The sequence below is a fragment of the Scyliorhinus canicula genome, chromosome 7, assembly GCF_902713615.1.
Source record: "Scyliorhinus canicula chromosome 7, sScyCan1.1, whole genome shotgun sequence".
Lineage (NCBI taxonomy): Eukaryota > Metazoa > Chordata > Chondrichthyes > Carcharhiniformes > Scyliorhinidae > Scyliorhinus > Scyliorhinus canicula.
Window position 1 is genome coordinate 38696698 of NC_052152.1, and position 13082 is coordinate 38709779.

At 58.0% G+C, this 13082-nt stretch overlaps 1 protein-coding gene across 2 annotated transcripts in view; it reads left to right on the forward strand.

Moving 5' to 3' along the window:
• LOC119968886 (NXPE family member 3-like) overlaps positions 1-13082 on the forward strand; it is a 76794-nt gene that overhangs the window by 18019 nt on the left and 45693 nt on the right. Inside the window, exon 1 of one of the 2 annotated variants that reach the window (XM_038801823.1) lies at positions 6382-6555. The exons of the other annotated variant lie outside the window; for it this stretch is intronic. The gene's annotated coding sequence lies outside the window, so the exon portion shown is untranslated. Of the gene's footprint in view, positions 1-6381; positions 6556-13082 lie in introns of those variants that run through there. 2 annotated transcript variants of the gene reach the window in all.

The window sequence follows — 13082 nt, forward strand, 5'->3', positions numbered from 1 at the left end:
GTGTAGATAGCCTGGGTCACATTGAGATCCAAAAAGACGAGGTGTTGGGCGTCTTGAAAAATATTATGGTAGATAAGTCCCCAGGGCCTGATGGGATCTAGCCCAGAATACTGAAGGAGGCAAGAGAGGAAATTACTGAGGCCTTGACAAAAATCTTTGAATCCTCACTGTCTTCAGGTGATGTCCCGGAGGACTGGAGAATAGCCAATGTTCTTCCTTTTTTTAAGAAGGGTAGCAAGGATAACCCAGGGAACTACAGGTCGTGAGCCTTACGTCAGTGGAAATTACTGGAGAGAATTCTTCGAGACAGGATCTACTCCCATTTGGAAGCAAATGGACGTATTAGCGAGAGGCAGCACGGTTTTGTGAAGAGGAGGTTGTGTCTCACTAACTTGATAGAGTTTTTCAAAGAGGTCACACGGATGATTGATGCAAGTAAGGCAGTGGATGTTGCCTGTATGGACTTCAGTAAGGCCTTTGACAAGGTCCCTCATGGCAGACTGGTACAAAAGGTGAAGTCACACGGGATCAGGGGTGAGTTGGCAAGGTGGATACAGAACTGGCTAGGTCATAGAAGGCAGAGAGTAGCAATGGAATGGTGCTTTTCTAATTGGAGAGCTGTGACTAGTGGTGTTCCGGAGGGATCAGTGCTGGGACCTTTGCTGTTCGTAGTATACATAAATGATTTGGAGGAAAATGTAACTGGTCTGATTAGTAAGTTTGCGACACAAAGGTTGGTGAAATTGTGGATAGCGATGAGGACTGTCAGAGGATACAGAAGGATTTAGATCGTTTGGAGACTTGGCAGATGGAGTTTAATCCTGACAAATGTGAGGTAATACATTTAGGAAGGTCTAATTCAGGTAGGGAATATACAGTGAATGCAAGAACTCTCAAGAGTATTGACAGTCAGAGAGATCTAGATGTACAGGTCCACAGGTCACTGAAAGGGGCAACACAGGTAGAGAAGATAGTCAAGAAGGCATAAGGCATGCTTGCCTTCATTGGCCGGGGCTTTGAGTATAAGAATTGGCAAGTCATGTTGCAGCTGTAAAGAACCTTTGTTAGGCTACATCTGGAGTATAGTGTTCAATTCTGGTCGCCACACTACCAGAAGGATGTGGAGGCTTTAGAGAGGGTGCAGAAGAGATTTACCAGGATGTTGCCTGGTATGGAGGGCATTAGCTATGAGGAGCAGTTGAATAAACTCGGTTTGTTCTCACTGGAATGACGGAGGTTGATGGGTGACCTGATAGAGGTCTACAAAATTATGAGGTGCATAGACCGAGTGGATAGTCAGAGGCTTTTTCCCAGGGTACAGGGGTCAATTACTAGGGGGCATAGGTTTAAGGTGCAAGCGGCAAGGTTTAGAGGGGATAAGAACGTAAGAACTAGGAGCAGGAGTAGGCCATCCGACCCCTCGAGCCTGCTCCGTCATTAGTATTCCGAATACTACGAGCATTCAGGTAAAGTACACTTATATTGGCTTTTTTACCTCTGTTTTGAATCTTAACACCTCGATCAGCAACCTCACCTAAGTTATATTTCCTCTTAACTTTTCTCCTAATTTTCCTTGTTGTTGAACCCATAGCTTCATGTAACAACCTGCCGCATCGCTTACTATTAATGTTTTTACTTCCAGTTTTATTCCTTTTAGTATTACTGGACCTATTCACTGTGCTCCCCTCAGTCACTGTACCTTGTACTGTCGCCCTTTTTGGTTTTTGACTATGGCTTCTCTGCCTTACACTTTCCCCTTACTTCCTTTTGCTTCTGTCCGTTTTACTACCTTCCAACTTCCTGCATCGGTTCCCATCCCCCTGCCACATTAGTTTAAACCCTCCCCAACAGCTCTAGAAAACACCCCCCTAGGACATCGGTTCCAGTCCTGCCCAGGTACAGACCGTCCAGTTTGTACTGGTTCCACCTCCCGCAGAACTGGTTCCAATGCGCCATGAATTTGAATCCCTCCCTCTTGCACCATCTCTCAAACCATGCATTCATCCTATCTATCCTGACATTCCTACTCTGACTAGCTCGTGGCACTGGTAGCAATCCTGAGATTACTACCTTTGAGGTCCTACTTTTTAGTTTCACTCCTAACTCCCTGAATTCAGCTTGTAGGACCTTGTCCCGTTTTGTACCTATATCGTTGGTGCCTATGTGCACCATGACAGCTGGCTATTCACCCTCCCCCCCCCCCCCCCAGAATGTCCTGCAGCCGCTCCGAGACATCCTTGACCCTTGCACCAGGGAGGCAACATTCCATCCTGGAGTCTCGATTCCGTCCGCAGAACAGCCTGTCTATTCCCCTTACGATCGAGTCCCCTATCACTATAGCCCTGCCATTTTTCTTCCTGCCCTGCTGTGCAGCAGAGCCAGCCACAGTGCCATGAACCTGGCTGCTACTGCCTTCCCCTGGTGAGCCATCTCCCTCAACAGTATCCAAAGCGGTATATCTGTTTTGCAGGGAGATGACCGCAGGGGACACTTGCACTGCCTTCCTACTCTTGCTCTGTGTTTTGGTCACCCATTTTCTATCTTCCTCAGTAACTTTCACCTGCAGTGTGACCAACTCGCTGAACGTGCTATCCACGACGTCCTCAGCATCGTGGGTGCTCCAAAGTGAGTCCATCCACATCTCCAGAGCCGTCAAGCGGCCTAACAGGAGCTGCAAATGAACACACTTCTTGCACGTGAAGGAGCCAGGGACAGTGGATGTGTCCCTGAGATCCCACACGAGGAGCATGACATGGGCCTGGGATCTCCTGCCATGTCTTAAACCTTAGGTAAACTTATAGAACTACAATTTCAAAAAACGAAAGAAAAAATAAATAAATTAGACAATGAAAAGAAAAACTACTTACCAGTCACTTACCAGGGTTAAAAAGCACCTCCTCCCCACCCAGCTTCGAATTCCCACCTAGCTTAAAATTCCCAAACTCACCCTTGGTTGTGCCTCACTCTGGCTGTGTCTTCTCTGGCTCACTGGGAGAACTCACCCAGGGTCTCAGATGCTCTCTGGTTCTCTCCCTTTTTTGATTACCTCACTGCACCAAATTACCAAGTTCCAACTACCCACTCTGGATGTACCTCACCCTAACCCTAACCCCATAAAGAGTGGTCTCTTCGCTGCAAAGCCTTCTTAGCTACATGTTCGGACATTGAATCTGTTCTGGCTGTGTCTCCTCGACTTGCGCAAAGATGTATGAGGCAAGTTTTTTACACAGAGGACAGTGGGTGCCTGGAACTGGCTGCCAGAGGAGGTGGTGGAAGCAGGGACAATAGTGACATTTAAGGGGCATCTTGACAAATACATGAATAGGATGGGAATAGAGGGATACGGACCCAGGAAGTGCAGAAGATTTTGGTTTAGATGGGCAGCATGGTAGGCACAGGGTTGGAGGGCCGAAGGGCCTATTCCTGGGCTGTACTTTTCTTTGTTCTTTGGATGAGCAGATGCGCCGTGGCTCAGACACTGTATGTGTGTCTGGGGGTTTTCCAGAGAGTAGGTTCCAAGAGGTGGTCACACACCAGGCCCTGGTTTAGACGATACAGCAGGCGAGGAAGTGACAATCTCCTGGGCAGGAGGAAGACACAAGTAGTGCAACAATGCCTAAACTACCAGCACTCACTAACTGGTTTGCAGTTTTGAATACTGGGGAGAGTTACTGTTCCTTGGAGGAATTCAGTGAGATCCAAGGCCCCAGCACGGTGGAAGATGTCATTGCACACTGGGGAAGATGAGTAGAAATGCAATTGTCATCGGAGATTTGTTAATGGCACATAGACATTTTTGTAACCGCAAATGTAATTCCCCATGGTGCCTCCCGGGTGCGAGGGTAGATGCGAGGGGATATGCTGAGGAAATGTTCCCCCTGGCTGGGAAATCTGGGAAGATCCTACCAACTGTCCTGGCTTGAGACAATTCACACCTCTTTAACCTGTGATTATCCCTTTCTCCAGTTGCTTCGTCTGTAGACTTAATTGCCTGCAAAGATTCGTATTCAAAGTATCGTCTTGCATCTTTGAATTTGTCTATATATATGTTTCGGGAACCTACCTCTTAACTCACCTGAGGAAGGAGCAGTGCTCCGAAAGCTAGTGATTTGAAACAAACCTGTTGGACTTTAACCTGGTGTTGTAAGACTTCTTACTGGGGAATCTAGAACACAGTTTCTGAAAAAGGAGCTGGAGAACCAACATGGGGAGCAATGTTACCCAAAGGGTTGTGAATCTTTGGAATTCTCTTCCCCAAAGTGGCTGTGGGATGCTCAATGATGGAGTGTATTCAATAGACATGTTGGTCAATTTGGGGGTACTGAGGGAATTGAGGGATATGATGACAACAGAGGAAGGGGGAAGATCAGCAGGTTGAAAAGTGGATCAAGCCGTGCTCCTCATGTTTTATACCACCCCCACCAGACCCCAGATTCTGGAGCCCATCGCGTTCTCTCCCCAGATGGGAAAACCAAGCAGTCTGCGGAGGGAAGGGGCGCTGTTGAGGGGGTTTGGGGAGTATAGGGGCGCTGTTGAGGGGAGTTGGGTAGGGAAGGGGCGCTGTTGAGGGGTGTTTGGGGAGGGTAGGGGCGCTGTTAAGGGGGGTTTGTGGAGGGAAGGGGCGCTGTTGAGGGGGTTTGGGGAGTATAGGGGCGCTGTTGAGGGGGGTTGGGTAGGGAAGGGGCGCTGTTGAGGGGTGTTTGGGGAGGGTAGGGGCGCTGTTAAGGGGGTTTGGGGAGGGGCGCTGTTATGGGGGGTTTGTGGAGGGAAGGGGCGCTGTTGAGGGGTGTTTGGGGAGGGTAGGGGGCGCTGTTAAGGGGGTTTGGGGAGGGGCGCTGTTATGGGGGGTTTGGAGAGGGAAGTGGCGCTGTTGAGGGGGTTTGGGGAGGGAAGGGGCGCTGTTGAGGGGGTTTGGGGAGGGCAGGGGCGCTGTTGAGGGGGTTTGGGGAGGGAAGGGGCACTGTTGAGGGGGTTTGGGGAGGGAAGGGGCGCTGTTGAGGGGGTTTGGGGAGGGAAGGGGCGCTGTTGAGGGGGTTTGGGGAGGGAAGGAGTGCCGGTGAGGGTGGTTTGGAGAGGGAAGGGGCGCTGTTGAGGGGGGGGGTTTGAGAGGGAAGGGGCGCTGTTGAGGGGGTTTGGGGAGGAAAGCGGCGCTGTTGAGGGGGTTTGGGGAGGGTAGGGGCGCTACTGAGGGGGTTTGGAGAGGGAAGGGGCGCTGTTGAGGGGGTTTGGGGAGGGAAGGGGGCTGTTGAGGGGGTTTGGGGAGGGAAGGGGCGCCGATGAGGGGGGTTTGGGGAGGGAAGGGGCGCCGTTGAGGGGGTTTGGGGAGGGAAGCGGCGCTGTTGAGGGGGTTTGGGGAGGGAAGGGGCGCTGTTGAGGGGGTTTGGGGAGGGAAGGAGTGCCGGTGAGGGGGGTTTGGGGAGGGAAGGGGGGCTGATGAGGGGGGTTTGGGGAGGGAAGGGGCGCTGTTGAGAGGGTTTGGGGAGGGAAGGAGTGCCGGTGAGGGGGGTTTGGGGAGGGAAGGGGCGCTGTTGAGGGGGTTTGGGGAGGGAAGGGGGCTGTTGAGGGGGTTTGGGGAGGGAAGGGGGCTGTTGAGAGGGTTTGGGGAGGGAAGGGGGGCCGATGAGGGGGGTTTGGGGAGGGAAGGGGCCCTGTTGAGGGGGTTTGGGGAGGGAAGGGGGGCCGATGAAGGGGGTTTGGGTGGGGAGGGGCGCTGTTGAGAGGGTTTGGGGAGGGAAGGGGCGCTGTTGAGGGGATTTGTGGAGGGAAGGGGCGCCGATGAGGGGGGTTTGAGGAGGGAGGGGCGCTGTTGAGGGGTTTGGGGAGGGAAGGGGCGCTGTTGAGGGGTTTGGGGAGGGAAGGGGCGCCGATGAGGGGGGTTTGGGGAGGGAAGGGGCGCCGATGAGGGGGGTTTGGGGAGGGAAGGGGCGCCGATGAGGGGGGTTTGGGGAGGGAAGGAGTGCCGGTGAGGGGGGGTTGGGGAGGGAAGGGGGGCCGATGAGGGGGGTTTGGGGAGGGAAGGGGGCCGATGAGGGGGGTTTGGGGAGGGAAGGGGCCCTGTTGAGGGGGTTTGGGGAGGGAAGGGGGGTCCAATGGCTGCACTTTGATGAAACCCCTTCACTTAACTGAAGCAAGGACGGCACACGGTTTAAATGGTGGTGTCACTGTGGATGCAGCTTTCAAATAAACTTATTGGTCCCTTCATAGCGAGAGAGAGAGCGCGCAATGTGCTGCAAGTCCAGTCGTGAACTTCAGTTTCAGCAGAATGACGCACAGTGCTTATTGATCTATCAGATCTGATCTGGGATATACCCTGTGTACACGGTAGTTAGGCTGGGTCGCTGCTCCTCTACAATGAATAGGTCAAACACTTTTGTTTTTGTAATGAGCCGTGGTTTATGTAGCAATTTCCTTCTTTCACTTGAGAGACTGCGGGGTTCTCATTGCAAAACTCCTCCTGGTGTGCTTAATGCTGGGACCTCTCCAGCCTGTGACATTCCCACATGGGCCACTCTCGGCAGGCATGCAGGCTGCGTCTCAGCGATGGCTGCACTCAAAGTAAGGAGACGTTTTTTTTCTCTCTTATCCCCCCCCCCCCCCCCCCCCCACATTTCTGACAAGTCGGATGTCTGATTGTCTCGTAGGCGGTTAGACACTCCTTCCACCGTTAGATCAAACTAATAAACACCATGTTCGTGTGCAGCTATTTTTGAATGAATCTCAGTGCAGAGTGAAGGCGTAGCAGCAATTTAGCAGCAACCATTGTGATGCAAATTATTTGCATCCGAGTGAATGTAACAAAACTCTTAATACTTTGCATGAATTGATTAGTTCGAGGTAGCCGGCGGAATTGGGAGTGAAATCTGAGGGGGAACTGGTGTTAAGTCAGAGGGAAGAATGGAAAACGTGGTCGATGTAATGTCATAAGGTCAGAAGGAGTGGAGCGGGGCATGATTCCTTCATTGGGCCACCAGAAAGTTGAACTGTTGCTGCCTGTAACTGCGTGTGAAATGGAGCCATTTAAACACATTGAAAGGGGTTGTTCTTCGCAGATTTGTTCATCGTCAATTTGCAAACTCTGGGGGCTGACCCGTTACATTGTTGTAGCAGCAATCGCTCCTTTGAGCTACAATGCTCAGATCACAGAGGGAACGGGGTGGCTGCCAGCTTGTACGCCGCCCAGTTGCCACTGAGCCGCCAGCTTCCAGTTCCCGGCTTTCCCCCTGTGAGCAATGCACCGTCGCCCAGTTCCCTGGGGGACTCCAGCCTCACAATGTGCGGTGACTGGCGGCGCTTCAGTCTCTCCGGGTGGCTGAGAGTTTTCCAAACGTCGAAAATTCCAGGATGCAGCAGTCAGCCCCTGGGCCCTGCTTCAGACGTGAGGAAATGATGGTCACCAGACTGAGCAAGTGGTACAAGAATAGCTAAAGCAGGGCTTCCCAACCTTTCCATTGGAGGGACCATCTTTATTATTGCCACAAGGAGGCTTACATTAACACAGCAATGAAGTAATTGTGAAAAAGCCCGAGTTGCCACATTCCGGCGCCTGTTCGGGCACACAGAGGGAGAATTCAGAATGTCCAATTCACCCAACAAGCCCGTCTTTTGGGAAGAAACCGGAACACCCGGAGGAAACCCACGCAGACACAGGGAGAACGTGCAGACTCCGCACAGACAGTGACCCAAGACGGGAATCGAACCTGGGACCCTGGCCTGCAAAGCAGGAGTGCTATCCACTGTGCTACCGTGCTGCCCTCATAGATCGTCATTAAAAGTTTTGCGGACCACAATGTACCCAAGATGTTGTGAACATTATTTTTAACATAGCCTAAGGCTGATGGGAGTCAAACTTATATATCAATGGGTATTAAAAATGCAGCCTTTTCTGAAAGGTGGGGGAGGGGGAGAGGCGTGAGGACCTTAGGAGCAAAGGAATTAGGAGCAGAAGTAGGCAATTCAGCCCGTTGAACCTGCTCCGCCATTCAATCAGATCATGGCTGATCTTTTCCTGGTCTCAAATCCACCTCTCTACCTGTTCTCCATATCCCTGTATCCATTTTTTAATATCAAAAATATCTCTATCTCCATGAAACCATTTAATGATTCAGACTCCACTGTTCTATCGGGCTGTGAGAAGTAGTTAATCCTCATCTCAGTTCTAAAACTACCACCTCTCAACCTATATCTGTGACCTCTCATTCCAGACAACATCAGGAGGGTGAAGGGAGCAATGCAAGCAGGGGCGAAAGGAGCAGGCAGCAGTGGGGCGAGAGGGGCAGCAGGGGGGGGAGAGGAGCAGCAGCGGGGGGAGAGGAGCAGCAGCGGGGGGAGAGGAGCAGCAGCAGGGAGAGAGGAGCAGCAGCGGGGAGAGAGGAGCAGCAGCGGGGGAGAGAGGAGCAGCAGTCGGGGAGAGGAGGAGCAGCAGCGGGGGGAGAGGAGCAGCAGCGGGGGGAGAGGAGCAGCAGCGGGGAGAGAGGAGCAGCAGCGGACAAAGAGGAGCAGCAGCGGACAAAGAGGAGCAGCAGCGGACAAAGAGGAGCAGCAGCGGGGAGCCTTGTGGATAGCACAATTGCTTCACAGCTCCAGGGTCCCAGGTTCGATTCCGGCTTGGGTCACTGTCTGTGTGGAGTCTGCACATCCTTCCCGTGTGTGCGTGGGTTTCCTCCGGGTGCTCCGGTTTCCTCCCACAATCCAAAGATGTGCAGGTTAGGTGGATTGGCCACGATAAATTGCCCTTAGTGTCCAAAATTGCCCTTAGTGTTGGGTGGGATTACTGGGTTATGGGGATAGGGTGGAGGTGTTGACCTTGGGTACGGTGCTCTTTCCAAGAGCCGGTGCAGACTCGATGGGCCGAATATTATCCCTCTGCACTGCAAGTTCTATGATTCTATGAGAGGAGCAGCAGCGGGGGGAGAGGAGCAGCAGCGGGGAGAGAGGAGCAGCAATGGGGGGAGAGGAGCAGCAGCGGGGGGAGAGGAGCAGCAGCGAGGAGAGGAGCAGCAGCGAGGGGAGAGGAGCAGCAGCTGGGGGAGAGGAGCAGCAGCGGGGAGAGAGGAGCAGCAGCTGGGGGAGAGGAGCAGCAGCAGGGGGAGAGGAGCAGCAGCGGGGAGAGAGGAGCAGCAGCGGGGGTAGAGGAGCAGCAGCTGGGGGAGAGGAGCAGCAGCGGGGAGAGAGGAGCAACAGCGGGGGGAGAGGAGCAGCAGCGGGGGAGAGAGGAGCAGCAGCGGGGAGAGAGGAGCAACAGCGGGGAGAGAGGAGCAGCAGCGGGGGGAGAGGAGCAGCAGTGGGGGGAGAGGAGCAGCAGCGGGGGGAGAGGAGCAGCAGCGGAGGGGAGGAGCAGCAGCGGGGAGAGAGGAGCAGCAGCGGGAAGAGAGAAGCAGCAGCGGGGGAGAGAGGAGCAGCAGTCGGGGGAGAGGAGCAGCAACGGGGAGAGAGGAGCAGCAGCGGGGAGAGGAGCAGCAGCGGGAAGAGAGAAGCAGCAGCGGGGGAGAGAGGAGCAGCAGTCGGGGGAGAGGAGCAGCAGCGGGAAGAGACGAGCAGCAGCGGGGAGAGACGAGCAGCAGCGGGGAGAGAGGAGCAGCAGCGGGGAGAGAGGAGCAGCAGCGGGGGGTAGAGGAGCAGCAGCGGGAGAGAGGAGCAGCAGCGGGAAGAGAGGAGCAGCAGCGGAGGGAGAGGAGCAGCAGTGGGGAGAGAGGAGCAGCAGCAGGGGGAGAGGAGCAGCAGCGGGGGGGAGAGAGGAGCAGCAGCGGGGGGAGGAGCAGCAGCGGGTAGAGAGGAGCAGCAGCGGGGAGAGAGGAGCAGCAGTGGGGAGAGAGGAGCAGCAGTGGGGGAGAGAGGAGCAGCAGCGGGGGGAGAGGAGCAGCAGCGGGGGGAGAGGAGCAGCAGCGGGGAGAGAGGAGCAGCAGTGGGGGGAGGTTAGCAGCAGTGGGGGGAGAGGAGGAGCAGCGGGGAGTAAGGAGCAGCAGCGGGGGGAGAGGAGCAGCAGCGGGGGAGAGGAGTAGCAGCGGGGAGAGGAGCAGCAGTGGGGAGAGAGGAGCAGCAGCGGGGGGGTGAGGAGGAGCAGCGGGGGGAGAGGAGCAGCAGTGGGGAGAGAGGAGCAGCAGTGGGGAGAGAGGAGCAGCAGCGGGAGGGAGGAGCAGCAGCGGGGGGAGAGGAGCAGTAGCGGGGGAGAGGAGCAGCAGCGGGGAGAGAGGAGCAGCAGCGGGGGGAGGTTAGCAGCAGTGGGGGGAGAGGAGGAGCAGCGGGGAGTAAGGAGCAGCAGCGGGGGGAGAAGAGCAGCAGCGGGGCAGAGGAGCAGGAGCGGGGAGAGGAGCAGCAGTGGGGAGAGAGGAGCAGCAGCGGGGGGGGAGAGAGGAGCAACAGCGGGGAGAGGAGCAGCAGTGGGGAGAGAGGAGCAGCAGCGGGGGGGGAGAGAGGAGCAGCAGCGGGGAGAGAGGAGCAGCAGTGGGGAGAGGAGCAGCAGCAGGGAGAGAGGAGCAGCAGCGGGGAGAGAGGAGCAGCAGCGGGGAGAGAGGAGCAACAGCGGGGAGAGAGGAGCAGCAGCGGGGTGAGAGGAGCAGCAGCGGGGGAGAGGAGCAGCAGCGGGGGGGAGGAGCAGCTGCGGGGGGTAGGGGAGCAGCAGCGGTGGGAGAGGAGCAGCAGCGGGGGGGGGGGGGGAGCAGCAGAGAGGGCAGTGGAGCTGCAGCGGGGAGAGAGGAGCAGCAGCGGGAGAGAGGAGCAGCAGCGGGGGGAGAGGAGCAGCAGAGGGGAGGAGCAGAGAGAGGAGTGGAGCAGCAGCGGGGAGAGAGGAGCAACAGTGGGGAGAGGAGCAGCAGCGGGGAGAGAGGAGCAACAGCGGGGAGAGAGGAGCAGCAGCGGGGGGAGAGAGCAGCAGCGGGGGGAGAGGAGCAGCAGCGGAGGGGAGGAGCAGCAGCGGGGGGAGAGGAGCAGCGGGGAGAGAGGCGCAGCAGCGGGGGGAGAGGAGTAGCAGCGGGGAGAGAGGAGCAGCAGCGGGGAGAGGAGCAGCAGGGGGGTAGAGGAGCAGCAGCGGGGAGAGAGGAGCAGCAGCGGGTAGAGAGGAGCAGCAGCGGTGAGAGAGGAGCAGCAGCGGGGAGAGCGGAGCAGCAGCGGGGAGAGAGGAGCAACAGTGGGGAGAGAGGAGCAGCAGCGGGGAGAGAGGAGCAACAGCGGGGAGAGAGGAGCAGCAGCGGGGGGAGAGGAGCAGCAGCGGGGGAGAGGAGCAGGAGCGGGGAGAGGAGCAGCAGTGGGGAGAGAGGAGCAGCGGGGAGAGAGGCGCAGCAGCGGGGGGAGAGGAGCAGCAGCGGGGAGAGGAGCAGCAGCGGGGGGGAGGAGCAGCAGCGGGGGGGAGGAGCAGCTGCGGGGGGTAGAGGAGCAGCAGAGAGGGGAGTGGAGCAGCAGCGGGGAGAGAGGAGCAGCAGTGGGGAGAGAGGAGCAGCAGAGGGGAGCAGCAGAGAGGGGAGTGGAGCAGCAGCGGGGAGAGAGGAGCAGCAGTGGGGAGAGAGGAGCAGCAGCGGGGAGAGAGGAGCAGCAGCGGGGGGAGAAGGGCAGCAGCGGGCGGAGAGGAGCAGCAGCGGGGTGAGAGGAGCAGCAGCGGGGAGAGGAGCAGCAGTGGGGGGAGAGGAGCAGCAGCGGGGAGAGAGGAGCAGCAGCGGGGGGAGAGGAGCAGCAGCGAGGGGAGGAGCAGCAGCGGGGGGAGAGGAGCAGCGGGGAGAGAGGCGCAGCAGCGGGGGGAGAGGAGCAGCAGCGGGGAGAGAGGAGCAGCAGCGGGGAGAGAGGAACAGCAGCGGGGAGAGAGGAGCAGCAGCGAGGGGAGAGGAGCAGCAGCGGGGGGAGAGGAGCAGCAGCGGGGGGAGAGGAACAGCAGCGGGGGGAGAGGAGCAGCAGCAGCGGGTCGAGAGGAAGCAGCAGCGAGGGGAAGGAGGAGCCAGCAGCGAGGGGGAGATGACAGCAGCGGTGGGGAGGAGCAGCAGCGGGGGGAGAGGAGCACAGCGGGGGAAGAGGAGCAGACAGCGGGGAGAGAAGGAGTTAGCAGGGGGGGTAGAGGAGCAAAGGACCAGCCGGGGAGAGAGGAGCAACAGTGGGGAGAGGAGCACAGCGGGGAGAGAGGAAGCAACAGAGGTGGAGAGAGGAGCAGCAGCGGGGGGAGAGGAGCAGCAGTGGGGGGAGAGGAGCAGCAGCGGGGGGAGAGGAGCAGCAGCGGAGGGGAGGAGCAGCAGCGGGGAGAGAGGTGCAGCAGCGGGGGGAGAGGAGCAGCAGCGGGGAGAGAGGAACAGCAGCGGGGAGAGAGGAACAGCAGCGGTGAGAGAGGAGCAGCAGCGGGGAGAGCGGAGCAGCAGCGGGGAGAGAGGAGCAACAGCGGGGAGAGAGAAGCAGCAGCGAGGGGGAGGGAGCAGCAAGGAGGGGAGGGAGCAGCGAGGGAGAGAGGCGCAGCAGCGGGGGGAGAGGAGCAGCAGCGGGGAGAGGAGCAGCAGCGGGGGAGAGGAGCAGCAGCGAGGGGGAGGAGCAGCAGCGGGGGGAGAGGAGCAGCGGGGAGAGAGGCGCAGCAGCGGGGGGAGAGGAGCAGCAGCGGGGAGAGAGGAGCAGCAGCGGGAGAGAGGAACAGCAGCGGGGAGAGAGGAACAGCAGCGGGGAGAGAGGAGCAGCAGCGAGGGGAGAGGAGCAGCAGCGGGGGGAGGAGCAGCAGCGTGGGGAGAGGAGCAGCAGCGGGGAGAGAGGAGCAGCAGGGGGGTAGAGGAGCAGCAGCGGGGAGAGAGGAGCAGCAGCGGGTGGAGAGTAGCAGCAGCGGGGGGAGAGGAGCAGAGAGAGGAGTGGAGCAGCAGTGGGGAGAGAGGAGCAACAGTGGGGAGAGGAGCAGCAGCGGGGAGAGAGGAGCAACAGCGGGGAGAGAGGAGCAGCAGCGGGGGGAGAGGAGCAACAGCGGGGAGAGAGGAGCAGCAGCGGGGAGAGAGGAACAGCAGCGGGGAGAGAGGAGCAGCAGCGGGGAGAGGAGCAGCGGGGGGAGCAGCAGCGTGGAGAGGAGCAGCAGCGGGGAGAGGAGCAACAGCGGGAGAGAGGAGCAGCAGCGGGTGAGAGGAGCAGCAGCGGGG